The following is a 15,160-nucleotide window of genomic DNA, read 5'->3' as shown; positions in this document are numbered from 1 at the left end:
TTGTTATTGTCAACGGTCTGGTAGAGTCTTGCTCCCCGCCCACACCTTTGATCTCCTTTGATCACATCCGCTTCCCAATTTATGACAGGATGTTCGTAGAAATGGGGGGGGGGATTAATTTGTTGATGCGTTAACAACAATAAATGAGGATGTTCTTTTCATTTCGGTTCAAATCGGGTCTCTAAAACCCTCACCCTATAAAAAGTATAAATTTACCTAAATGGAACAGATTTATCTTTTTGCTAAAACATCTGATTACATTACCTGCACTCTATTGCGGTTTTTAAGTTACATTGGTAGATATTCGAATTGGGAAGAGATGAAAGTGGTGGAAATAATAAATGAGAAGAAGGAAGAAATATACTTTGTTATATGAATTGGAAATGATAAAACCAAGTCGCAACTTGGTATAATACAGAATTCAGTGTTATATGGCAGCTAAAACTAATAATACATGGCATTTGTAAAGCGCACTTTCCATCTTGATTGGATGCTCAATGCGCTTCAGAGCAAAGCAACCAAAACTATTTACATAATGTAACTATTTAAAAAAATTCTAGCGCATTTAGCTTCAATGTTTAAACACATACCCTAGTAAAAGTATGTTTTCGAAAGCTACTATGAAGTAGTGTGTGGAATGGGTACTTAACGAGTTAATTATCACTTGCCGACAAAGCAAGAATGGAGCAGCTATACAAAGCATTCTTTTCTTTTCTTAAGAGTTTTGGTGGGTGCTCACGCAAACGCTAACTATCAAACCTAACAATTCTTTTGGGGGAACAAAGGAGTCAGTCAAGCCAAGTTAAAGAATGAAAGCCCCGTCCCGGTTCACCTTTATATAGTCGTAAATCCTTTTAATCATCACGCGTGAGCATTACTGAGTAAAACAAGTTTTATAACTAAGTACTGCAGAACTATATGGTATCCATATTATTATGAAACAATAAGCCCCCTCTATTTTCTCTTTCTCCCCTTTCCCCTTCGTTTCTTCGCTCCCTTCTGCTTCTCTCACTTTTTCTATTTCCTTCTCATTTTCCCTCCATCCCTTCCTATTTGCCTTTTTCTTTCTTCTTTCTTGAATGAGCGGATGTTAATTCGGGACAAGTTTTTAATTGATGCAACGAGAGCAGGAAATTGTGAGCATGGTGAGAGAAAATAATTACAAGATTGAGCGCAATAATGTTCAATACTTGTCATCAGCGTAAAAATGGGAATATGCGAGTTACTAACGTATTTTCTGACATGAAAATCTGGACAAATTCCCAAATTTTTCTTCCCACTTTCTCTCTTTTCCTCTACTTTTTCTTAAGTCCCACTTCTATTGTCCCCTGTACTTCTTACCTTTTCCTGCGCCCTTCCTTCTCTTCCCTTTTTCGCTTTTTTACTCCATTTTATTATGTCTCCCTTCTTCATTTTATTTAATTTCCCCCTCCTTATCATTCTCTCTTTCTCATTCTGTCCTTCCTTTTCTTCCTTTGTCTCTTCTTCTCCCCTTCGATTTTCAATCTATTTTCCTTTTCTCCTTCTCCCTCTTTTCTTTCTGCCTCACCTTCCCTTTTTTATCCCCTCTGTTTCTCTTTCTTCCCTTTCCCCTTCTCTCACTTTTTCTATTTCTCTTAACTCTTTCCTTCTCGTCTTCAATCCATCCCTTCATTTTCGCCTTTTCTTTCATGTTTGCTTTCTTCTTCTCCCTTTTATCTGCATCTCGTAGATCCGCGCATGAAAGGCATGTCAGGGTATATAAAAAAGGATGACCATGTAGGGAAAGAATAGAGTAAATAGTTCTAGGACGACCTCTGGAATGTAGGGTCAACATCGACAAATACCTGCTCCTTCGTCAGAAACTCATTTACGATCACGACTAACCATGTCAGTGAATGAAATAACGGACAACCCAAAATTTGTAATTTTCATAACAGATTTTATCCACGATAAATTATCGAAAACTTATGCTTGATATGAGATAAAAATCACATGCAGTCTTGAACGAATGTGTCAAATCAGACCTCCTCTTTCGACCAAGAATGCACGGCTGAACATCCTAGGGAAACACCCTAGGATAGACGCGGGCATTATCCTCGGGCGCTCCCCTAGGGCACTCATGTCCTAGGGGAGCGGACGCGGGCGTCTTCCCTCGTCCGCTCCCCTCAAATGTCCGCTACGGGCTACCGCGTTCGCCCTAGGGGGCACTGTGACGTTTCCCGCGGCCGGCACTGTACAATATTTGAATCGTTATCTTGTATATATATATATATTTGTATACCATGGGTATGAATATATTGTCTTGATTGTATTAATTTTTGTATATTGCATAAACATACGAAGCTTGACCCCATTAGTAGTCTTCAAATATTTTATTGAACATTGTTAATTTATATTTTATTTGATAAATTTTAATCAGTTATTTATTTCAGGGGACTCACATAAACAAGCGAAGCTTTCCAGTGAGTTCCCTTTTTTTCATTTCTGTTATTCATATTGTGTTTTGTTCCTACTTACTTTGTCAATTTGTTTGAAATGAAGAAAAAAATAAATTCAATCAATCAGTCAATCAATCAATGTATGAAGAGAGAGACATTTTTTTTCTTTCAATCTTTATTGATAAAAAAATAATCACAGTACAAATCAAACAAATCAAAAAGATATTTACATGATTAAACAGAGCAGCATTTACGTACATGTAGGTATATACTTGTCAAGACAGATACATAGAACAAATTAGATATCAAATCTCCACTTTTTAAAATGTACAGGTAATTTACCATTTTTCTTTGCCAAAACATATTCAATATCCTTAATACCTTTGATACGAGCTTTGAATTCCAACATATTGGGGGTTTTGTTATTAAATTTACAAAAGTGAACATAATATTTAAAAGCAAGGAAAATGAATGTTAGAAAATTATCACCTTGAATACCAAAAATCTTTACAAAGGGGGAAAGGATAATATTCGAATGTTGTTTTTGGTTTATTATAGATAAAAGATCGTCCCATACAATGTTAACCACCGGACAATCACAAAATATATGTACAATTGTTTCAGGGTCTCTTTTACAGAATGAACAGTTTGGGGAATATTTTCTCTTGATTTTAGATAAAAAAGCATTAAGGGCAATTGTCTTATGAAACACCTTGAAATAAAATGATCTGAGGCGGCTATCAATAGTACTCTTAAAATTCAGCATATGTATTTTCGGGGACATCCCGATAGACCGCGGGTCCGATAGACCGCGGGTCCGTTAGACCGCGGGTCCGATAGACCGCGGGTCCGATAGACCGCGGGTCCGTTAGACCGCGGGTCCGATAGACCGCGGGTCCGATAGTCCGCGGGTCCGATAGACCGCGGTGTGTGTAAAATTATGATCAGGATCTATTGAATTCCAATGTCATCAAGAGGTCCAAAGGTCAAATCATACGAGGCCATGGGGTTCTATCAGGTGCGGATCCATGGGGGGCCGAGGGGGAACTGCCTCACCCCCAGCTCAAAAAAGAGGGGGTAGAGGGGAAAAGGGAGAGAATAAAAAAGAAAGAGGAAGATGGGAAAAGAAGAGAATAGAAAAGAGAGTAAGAAGGAGAAAGGAAGAGAAGAAAAAAAAGAGAAGAAAAAGGGGAAAGGAAAGACATAGAAAAAGGGAAAAGAAAAGGGGAAAGAAGAGAAAAAAGAGAGGGGGGAAAAGGAAGAGAAGAAAAGAAAGGAGAAAGGAAAAGGAGGAAAAAGAAAAAAAAGAGGAAGGAAGAGAAGAATATTTAAATAGAGAGGAAGATGGGAAGAAAGATAAGAAAAAATAGAGATAGAGGAAGAGGCCGGGGAAAAGAAGAAAGAGAGAGAGGGAGGAAGGGGTGGGAGAGAAGAACAAAAATATTAAAAGAGAAAAAAGGGGAAAGGGAAGAAAAAAAAGGGAGAAGTAAAGGGGGAAAGAGAAAAAAAGTGGAAGAGGGAAAAGAAAGAAAAGAACGGAGTAAGGAAAAGGGGAAAAAGAAGAAAAACAGAGGGAGGAAGAGAATAATATTTAAAGAGAGAGGAAGATGGGAAGAAAGATAAGAAAAGAGAGAGAGAGAGGAAAAGAGAAGAAAAAAAGAGAGAGTAAGGGGGAAGAGAGGAAAAAACGAGAAAATAGAGAGGAAAAGAGGGAAAGAAAAGACAGAAAAAAGAGAAGAAAAGGGGGAAAGAAAAGAGGGGGAAAAAGAGAAGAAAAGGGGGAAAGAAAGAGGGGAAAGAAAGAGAGAAAGAATGAGGATAAGAGAAAGAAAAGGAGATGGGAAACGGAAGAGGGAGATATTGACCTGGACGTCGATTTGATGGCGCCAAAATGACGTTCGAACTATGGGGCGCCGAACTGATGTTTGAACTGGGAGGGGGGCGCCAAATTGATGTTCGAACTATGGGAGCGCTAATTTGAATTTTGACAATAATGCGACAAATACATGTTTCAGAGAGGGGAGGGAGGGCAAAGTTATATTTCACATGGGGGCGCCAAGTTTATGTTCAACCGAGGGCTAGAGGGCTTCATGCAAATTCATTTTCGACCGGGGCTCAACATTGCTCGTATTGCCTGTTTATACTGAAATATATGTCCTGCCCAAAAAACTTAAATTAATGCGGCTGAATTAAAATATCCCGTTTTTACAAAAAAGGGCTATTATCAAATTCAGCTCGCGCTACGCGCTCGCAATATTTGATTAATGAGGTATGCATCCTCTGCTTCAATCCCACATGTAATTGTTAGTGTTTTTCAAGTCAACATACATAGGCCGATCCAGGGGGCAAAGATTTTGCCCCCCCCCCCCATGGTGGCGCAAAAAAGGGGTAAGAAACAGAAAAAAAGAAGAGAAAAGGGACAGGCAATTAGAATAGGAATTATACCTTAGTCCTTCTTAAGTCAGTATATAAAAAAATTGAGCTCGCGCTTCGAGCTGGCATCAATAAAATTGTTTAGTTATATACGCATCCCGACCTTACAGATTTTTATGCTAACGAGAAGCACAAGCTGAAAATATTTGATATTCTAACCTGACAACTGAAAATGTATTTTTCATTTAATCATTATAAAAGTTTTCAGCTAGCACTTCGCGGTCGCATTCATTTCTTAATAGATATGCATCGTGTTCATCATAACAACTACTAACATAGGCGGATCGAGGCCAACCTCCCCCCTATTGACAGAGCAAATAAATTGGGAAAAACGGTAAAAGAAAAAAAGGGGAAAGAAAGGAAAAACAAGAAGACGAAACATAAAAGGAGGAAGACGAGTGAATAAAATAAGGTCAGGAGAAGACTTGGAAAACAATTTTTGAAAATATTTAATGTCACTATATTAAAGCTTCGCTCGCGCATCGCGCTCGCAATGCCTGTTCGATGAGATACATATCTTGCTCAATAGGCTGATATGTCTATATTTTATATCAATATACAAAACATAATTCAGCTCGGACATCGATCTTTCATTTTGTTTTATTTACCAATTTATGTTTTTAAGTGCTCTGGAAAATGTCCGTTTTATGGTTTGAATCAACATTTGCAACATTTTGTGCGCTCGCACTATTTGCCAAGTAGGCCTACCTATTGTATTTTTGTTTTTCATATAAGATTATCTAAATATACCTTTTCAGGTGTCTCGATCGTAAAAAATAATAAAGGCCTATGAGCTAGCGCTGCCTATATATTAATTCTATAACAAACTACTCAAATCCCCTCATTAAAACATTCCGGATCGCGATTTGCGCTCGCATTATGTGCTAAAATTATATCAACCAAAGAATCCTATTCATGATTACAAAAATACTTAAAATATCCAGTTTTCAGGCCAAATGCACTGTCAACAAATTTCACACACTCATTAGGCTTAATATGAAATAAAATTTGTATGAATTCATAACAACTAAATTGTCCCTTTTTCAGAAATAAATATTAACAAGTTTTAGGAAAAGAAATAGAAGATAGTCATCATTCTTATATGATGACAAAATGTCCTTAGGCCTAAAATGTCTCGATCCTAGGTCAAAATAATAATAAAATATCAGCTCGCGCTTCGCGCTCGCATTATTTATATAGTTCTATCAAATTTTCCTATATACACAGTGTTGTAAACAGTGCTTAAATTGACCCTTTTCATATCGGAGTTTCAAATATTATTTTCAGCTCGGGCTCTGCGCTCGCATGATTGATTTTTATGATGAAAAATGAAATGTATTCAGATTGCCAGGATTCTGTCTAACTCTAAAACACGCACACGCATGTTTTTTGAGATACAAAGCTTGATCTTATTCAAAACGTGCTAAAATTATCCAGTTTCGAATCAGAATATCAAAAATTTTCAGCTCTCGCTTTGTCCTCGCATTATTATTGTAGGAAGATACCAAAAATTACCCATCCTTTTTCATGATTGACAAACATGAATCGAATGTCCCATTGGGGATTTGAAATCTCATCTTTTTAGGTTGGAATATAAAAAATGTTCAGCTCGCGCTTCGCGCTCGCATTATGTTGCTTATAAAGTTAATTTAGGAAATGACTGTTAGGACATGGGCGTTTTGCCCTCCCCCCAAAAAAAGAGAGAATCAAGACTAAGAAAAAATAGAGAGAAAAGGAAAGGGACTAGGATAAAATATAATATTATTTTCCAAATATTATGTCAAAATCTATCACAACCTTGTATTCTTGTAATAGAAATGTCAACATATTTGCTTGCTCGCTTCGCTCACTGGCAACTTCTTATCAATTTTATGCGATACGCCATATTTGGTATTGAGGGAGAGTGGAAATACTCTCATTTATTTCTGTCAATAATATATACATGTAAAAACATACAAATATCATACATTATTATACATTATTTTGAACATAAATATACAAATATAATCATGAAACATTAAGATAAGATTTGAAGAAAAAAATAATGAAAGAAAAAGGTATCCCAAAAAGCCTCAAAGGCTTGCAAAAAGGGAAACCAAGAATAAAAACATAAGAATGGTTATAAAAATGATTTACAAATAGAATATAGTACCGGAATGCGTCGCCACAACAGTAATATTAGAGTTTGATTGCAATGATCGGCAGGCACGTCGTCAGTATTTTCTTTCAAACCAAAACACTGACGACATGCCAGCCGGTCACTAAGTGAATCATTAAGAAAAAAACAAAAATGAATACTGCTGCGACGCCACATTCCGGCCCTCTAAAATGCCGAGTGGAAAACTGTTTAACGGTTATTTAGGTTGGAGAGGAAGAATTTTTCGAGCCCCCTCGAAATTGTTGGCTCATTACGGCACTGGGACAACCCCTCTCAAAGAAAAAAAAATCAACTTTAAGCGGCCGATCGGGGAAAATATGGGTGAAAAAAATGGCCCCTCCCCACCCCCCCCCCCCCCTATAGGCGGGAGCTTGGTCCGCCCCTGACTTAGGCTTTCAGGAAAAAATACAGGAAAAATAAAAAAAAATCACATCGCGCTTCGCGTTCTCATTATTTATTTAGGCCTTGTGAGATACCTCAATGTGTTTTTAAGAATAAAATCTAATATTTTCTTTAACGTCTACCCCCTTTCCATTTAATTTATTTTTTATCTTGGTGCCCTCGCCCCCCCCCCCCCCCCCCCCCCGTGCACCCATGCTGAATAAATACGCCACTGATGAGGATAATTAGTCGAGATTGCATTATTCCCAAGAGGTTATCATTAATATTATTGAAGGGTATACTAAAACAACAGTACAGAAACTATACAGCTCCCGTTCACACAATATTCTAGTAGTGCCTATACATTGGTGAGTAGTTAAACCAAATTGAAAGCCCCCAAAATCGCTCTTGCTTCGCGCTCCCATTGATATTACATTATATATTCATGGATTTTTTTTCAAGAACACAGTTAAAAGTGGTCTTTATTTTTTTTTAAATGTGATTATAAGATAATTCAAAATCCATTTAAGGCACTTAGGATAGCCTGGCCGGGAGGGAGTGGGCGCCATTTTTCGAAAAGTACACATGGACGCCAAAAATCAGGTAAAATTTGCCCCCCCCCCCCCCCCCCCACGAAATCCTGGATCCGCGCCTGGGTTCTATAACAATAACCCAATTAGGTCAATCACCCCCTGACAACTACTTCAAGGAAAATTTCATCCCCATATTTTTACCGCCGGGGACTGTTACCCCCCCCCCCCGGAAATTTACCCTCCAGACAATTATCCCGGATAATTACCCCTAGTACGGAGCCGTAAAAATGCCATCAACGTGACGACATGGCGTGGTACTTTGTCTTACCATGTCTTAATTAATCATTGGCGGCGGAAGGCAAACATTTACGGGGTCCACCTGAAATTTTGGGATGGACACAGATAAAAATTTGACAAGCAAATCAGCCAAACTTTTAGTAGGGACCACCAAAAAAAAATGACAAGCAAAAAAAAGGTTCTCAACTAAAAATTTAGGGGGGACCGTCCCCCAACTCAAATTTAGGGGGAAATGTCTCTCCCCCCCCCCCCCCCGCTTCCGCCGCCTAAGAAATTAATAAGCTTATTATTTCGACACAGCGATATATTCAATCTTGTCAAGTCGATATGTCCACATGGCGAGATGTGTACAAGTCCCGGCAAGAAACCCGACATATCGCCATGTTGACATGTAACTTATTTAAGTCGACTTGGCAAGATAAAATATCTCACCATGATGACATATAACTTTTTAGAAGTGGACTGACTTGGCAGGATAACGTATCTCGCCATGCGGACATAATATGCTTATTTAGTCGACATGGCAAGATAAAGTATCTCGCCATGTCGCCAAGTCGATGGCATTTTAGAGGCTCCGTATGGCGTCTAGAGGGTGAATTTCCGGAGGGGGGTAACAATCCCCGACGATAAAAATATGGGGATTATATTTTCCTTGAAGTAGATGTCAGGGGGCGATTGTCCTGTGGGTCATCGTTATAGAACCCCATGGACTCGTATCATCGACCTTTTGACCTCTTGATGACATTGGAATTCAATAGATCCTGATCATAATTTTACACACACCGCGGTCTATCGGACCCGCGGACTATCGGACCCGCGGTCTATCGGACCCGCGGTCTATCGGACCCGCGGTCTAACGGACCCGCGGTCTATCGGGCTGTAACCCATAAAAATTACAACATAATGAAAAACGGGAATTAGAAACACAATCAAATACGTGAAAAAATAATCACATGCCTGAGGTAAATAATACATACATACGTTATTGCGAAATCAATCATCATTGTAATACAATCATTCTATATCTATTTATTATTTGATTCATTATCATAATTAATCTAAGATTTTATTATTGTATTTTTATCATTACTATTAATATCATATTACTATCGTTTTATTATTCACATTATCATCATAAGAAATTAATTATTGCACATAGAGAAACATTGACGCTTTGTATTACACTCATAAAAAAAAAGATGTTCGTTCATAGTCTACCAGTTTACATATTGTTACAATGTGAGTAGTTATAGGTCAAAGTAACTGGAAAATTAATTCTATAATTGTGTATGAAGGCTAACAGATGTATTTGAGTTACGGAAGGCTTGACAATAAAAAAAAAACGTTGTGAGAACTCATACATTATTAGATATATAAGACCGATTAGCAAACGTGCGTTAATGCAGTTGTTATGAACATTTTAAAAAAATTAAACGACAGAGAGAGAAAAAAAAATCTAAGCTCAGTTCGGTGTGGGAAAAGTAATTATCTAAAGGCAAAGTAATCAAAATCTTAACAAAAATTATGAGAATTTTCAGTTACATAGAATTCAATAAGTCGATAAGGTAAGGGATGGCACTTTGTCGAAGTCTTTGAGTCCTACATCTCAATTGTTGCCTGACCTTACTGTTTCTTAGGGTTCTGCCGACACCAATCGGCTTAGGAATCAGGTGTGAGTCTTTCATTCTTTTCCAGTTTCTGTGCAAAGAAAAGACATAAATCTTTCCTTCGATCTGCAAGAGACTTTAAGTGAAGTGATTCTAGTGCAGAGTCATAAGACGTGAAGCGGGGACCTAGAATAATTCTTACAGTTCTCCTCTGAATTCGTTCTAGGGAAGCAATCTGTTGTTTTGTGAGTCCGCCGTTCCACACAGGGCACGCATATTCCAGGAGGGGTCTTAAGTAACCCACGTAGATTGTACACAGATCATCCACACAAAGACCGTGGCTCCTCAATATCCTGATCTTGTACATTCTCCCATTCGCTCGCTGGAGCATGTAGTCTACATGACACTGCCACTTAAGATCACTTTGAAGTCTCACTCCAAGAACTTTAACAGTGTCCAGAGTTTTCAATGACTGGCCATTAATTCTGAACACTGGGGGGTCAGGAGGATACTTCATGAAACATATTTGCATTGCTTCACATTTGACTGGGTTGAGGGTCATTCCGTTAAGGTGGGACCTATCTTGTAACTTCCGTAATGCATTCACGGTGAGCTCCGGGGATTCATACGCAAATCTTGTGTTAATGATACTCATATCATCTACATACTTCCAGTGTAATAGATGGTCACCTTCACAAGCATCGTTGATGACAGCAAGGAACAGTATCGGCCCCAACAATGTTCCTTGAGGTACACCAGTGTGTAGGGTAGTCCAATCTGAGACAAAGCCCTTGTAGCGAACACACTGCTTCCGATTGGTTAGAAAATCCATGACCCATTGCACAAGATCAGGAGCTACTCCGTAGGCTATTAACTTCTGTAACGCTATGGTGGGATCAATTCGATCGAATGCCTTACTGAAGTCTGATGTTGTTTGAAGGTTTGCATGGTGGTATGTACAATCGCTTATGTGGTTTACGGTACACCATGTGAAGTGTTATATAAACAGTGGATAGAAGAAGAGAAGAAATGGATAGGCGAGAAAGTGGAGATTTGAGAGTAGAGTATTCTTTCTTGAAAGTAGTCCTGAAAAGGACTGTAAACCAGGAAAGATTGATGAGTTGAGAACAGCTTGAGTAGTAGAGCTAATGAGGAGATGCTGGCTTGAGTCGGCGAGTAGAGATGATGAGTAGTAGAGAGACTCGACGTTTCGGGCAGGTTGACTTTCCGTCTTCAGGAGGTTGACTGCCCGTCCACAGGCCATAGGCCAGTTACAAGAAGACCGCACTTTGTTGCTGGGGATGGAATTACTTGGATGAGAGGGCAGCTGATCGCTGGTAGCTGTGGGCATGCCATAGGGTACCCAAGGACACAGGCATGTTGGCTAAATAATAAGAATTATAACTAGAATGGTGTTGTAGATGGCAAATCATAGTTAAGCACTAATATAATTTGGGGGCTAGTCTGATCCTCTGAGAATTGGACCCATTAGCCATGGGTCGGGACGGTAATGAGAAACATCCAATTTGAATTTGTTTCTTTAGCCGAAATGTCACATTTTTTATTGATTGATGAAATTCGGAATTGGAGGTTTTGGGGTGTGTCCCATCAACAGTGCGGTCCAAATTAACAACTTCTCTTGAGTAAGCTTAGCTAAAAGAAACCTTATTTACTTTGACTACAATTAGATAAACAGGATTCGGTCGGATGAAACGTCCGACATGGCCTTTCATGAGACATTCCTTGAGGTATCCATTTCATTTTTAAAATGGCTGTTCTGTAACCCAATTTGCCATTCACAGAACCAACCATAACTCTAGCAAGAGATAGCATTTATTTGTTTGAATAAAGGTCAGATATCATAATTTGAATCTCTGTAAGGCCTCGAATGTGGTCATAGAATTGGTACATATAATATAGTTCAGAATAGAGATCATTTGCAAAATACACAAGTGCAATATAGTGAATCCGATTATTCCCCGGGTAGGACAGTGGTCTGTGGTTTGGTGGTGGAGCAAGTATCGGTCGCACCTACCATAACACAGGTGGGCCATAAGGGAATTTCTCCAGCATAACCCATTCAAGTGAGGAGGCACTGTCATTGCGTCCTGTTGGTTTTTGCCCTTATCTCCTCCGTGCCCCAGTGCCACGTGTGACAATTGTCCGCCGATTCCACTACTTTCCATGATATTGGGGATGCACCTAATGTGATTACCACCCTATCCTAGGATAAATCAAGCAAGTATGTCTTAACCCGAATGTCCACTAACCACTGGATATTACCAGTGAAATGAAAAAAATGAAGAAAAAAAAAACAGAATCAGAAGTCGCAAGGCGCCGCTGTCCCTGTGGTGACATGCATAATTTAAAAATAAAGAAAAAGTGGACTTCTACTAAGACAGGAAAACAAAATACACTGTTTTTGGACATACCTTTTGTGAGGATACTGATTTTCTTGGAAGAATCTCGCTCCTAAAGGCTGCATGAAAACGATTGTGAATGGTGTGTTAAGCCTTTTCCAAGCTATTTTGTTCGGTTCCTCCAAATGTACTACATGTATTTAATCCTGAGATAATTGTATCAGGTGGAATTTGTTAATGTTGTTGTTGTTGTTGTTGTTGTTTTAGCTTACACGGCGCGTGTCATTCAGTAGTGAATATTTGCGCCAGCATAATTTGCGGTAATTTTATTTATAACTTTTCTGGACTTGAATCAATTCAGTAAAAGAGAGGTACAGCGCTGCATTATTCGCGCAATTTTGGAGAATCACAACAGACTGTCATCACAAATCACTTAACCACTTTAGATGTATTTTCTGGCCAAGCCCGGATCGGTACATTGATCAGGTTTCTCAGCTACTGCATGATGCGTATGCGTAGCCTTAGGCCCCCCCCCCCCCCCCAATACCAGTCAAGGCTGTGTGATGTCTGTTGACGAAATGATCTCCTTCATCCGATTTTCGAAATTCAAAGTTAGTACAAATGGTTAGGTTCGAGTAAAACAAACATTCTGAGTCTCGTGCAGTTATCATGCATTGGGTTGATTTTCACATCTCATAGTTTGTTCAATAAATCAAATATTTACAAATTAATAAGATCGTACAAAAGACATATATGTAATGCATTCATATCAACACGTATATAATTATTTTTTCCCAACATGGGTTTATAAGAGTCATCAAACATGAGATTCTTATATGAATGGAACTAAATACAACGTTCAATTATTTTAATTAACAATATGTTAAAACGACTCAAATATACTAAGTGAATATTTGGGTCCTTCTTACGAAGGATACCAAAGCTTTTTGATGCGAGTACTCTGCTGAATTGAGAATTCTCTTTATATCCAATTCACTTTTATTTATTTCTAGTAAGAGCTTTTCCCTTTCTTGTGAGTATTCGGGACATTTTGTGAGATAGTGGAAAGTTGTTTCCGGCACAGCACAGAATGAGCATATAGACCTGTTTCATGGTTGTTAAAAAGCCGTCTATTCTCGTTAAGATCAATATTGTTCATTCGGAGACAATGTATAATAGATGTACTATATATCTGGTTTAAAACACATTTGAAAGTTTTCGAAACTGATTTTTGAATGTCCTTCAAAGGGGATAATGTTTCATCCCATTTTTGTTGCCATATTTGTGTAAAGTACGTTTTAAGAATGCAGTTTGATTCATGCTAACTAATTTTGTTATTTACATCAATTTGGCTGTGCCGTAATTGTTTGCCTTAGTCTAGTTCTAGACGATTTTAATCGAATCTATTTTCACCGATAAATACGTATACTACCCCGTGCGTACGCCCAGCCGAGTGTGCGCGCAAAACCGAGAACCTGTACTCCGAGGAGATATCCACCACCTCATTGTTCCTGATATCACAATGACCTGGGATCCATTCAAAATACACTGTTATTCCTTTATTATACAATTGTGTATACATTAACAGAATTTCATTCACAAAGTTAGTTTCTTTTTTAGTTTTAATTGCCTCTAATGCGCTGAGTGAATCACAAAATACTACCGCTCCTGTATAAAGACCGGGTAATTGGTTCAACCAATTTAATGCTAGTATGATCGATGCAAGCTCTGATCTATAAGACGATGTATTATCTTGGAGTCTCATTGAATGCATATATTTGTAATAGGGTACATGAAATGCTGCTGCTGCTTTTCCAGTTTCAGGAGACTTCGAACCATCAGTGAAGATGTGTAAGAAGTTATACCACTTCTTGTGTATTAATTCAAAACTTATTTGTTTCTGTAATGTTAAATTGTCACTTTTCGATATATAATCGGATATCTCTATGGATATTATTGGTGACCGATAATGCCAATAAGGTATAAAAGTATACAAGTACATATCCTCAATTTCATATTGGAGAGGCTCGGGTAATTTCGATATTCTTTCCGAAAGGCTTCCTCGTGTTCTTGTCAGAGTAAAACTGAATCTGCCAACAGTCTTGAAGATCTTGTTTCAATGGATGATTTGGTATACTATCTATGCGTTTCTTGAGTCTTACGCTCAGCATTTCACGTCGTATATCTAGGGGCATTTCTCCAAGTTCTACTTGAAGAGTTCGAAGGGAAGTGCCCCTTTTTGCTCCCGCGCATATGTTAAATTAGATGGAATGTTCTCTTACAAGCCGTTTGCATTAATGCATAGGGCACTCCTGTAAATTTATGTCTGGATACGGGGAGCTGGGAATAAGCAACTCCATGCCATTATATTGGGCAGCTTTATTTGCAAACATGACAAAATGATGTATGCCTCAAATTCCTGAAACATACAAAGGGGAAAACATATTGGGTGGAAGGTTTGTGTTCAGAAACAAATTGTTTGAAACCTGACAGATCACCAATATTAATATCAAAGTACATGCTCCAAAGATGTTGATTACCAAGATTTAGGGGAAATACCCGTGGGAACTACTATCCTGCGGGTGGGTCACGTGATCAACAGCCCAAAGGGAGGAGTTACTACCCTCCTGGTGTTCACGTGACCATATCTTTCAGTATACCACAGTTCTAATGCATATGTAGTCTTTTGTTACGTCTGACATTATTCAGATTGTGTTGATGTTCAATACCTTTTATGTTATTTAGGCATATTGCCTATGTGTTTTGATGCCTCGTATGGAATTAAATGGCAAGCAATGGCAAATTATTTGTACACTTGCTTTCTTCTCAAAAGAGAATTTCTGCTAAAATAAGTATACCTGTAGAAAATACAACTACTTATGATATTACAGTTTCATTTTTTTCCACGGTAATAGCAAGTCATATCTGACGTGATCTTCTATCGAATTGAATCCTTTTTAAAAGGCAAAAT

Source organism: Lytechinus pictus, chromosome 9 (assembly GCF_037042905.1).
Source record: "Lytechinus pictus isolate F3 Inbred chromosome 9, Lp3.0, whole genome shotgun sequence".
Classification (NCBI taxonomy): domain Eukaryota; kingdom Metazoa; phylum Echinodermata; class Echinoidea; order Temnopleuroida; family Toxopneustidae; genus Lytechinus; species Lytechinus pictus.
This window is presented reverse-complemented; position numbering follows the sequence as displayed.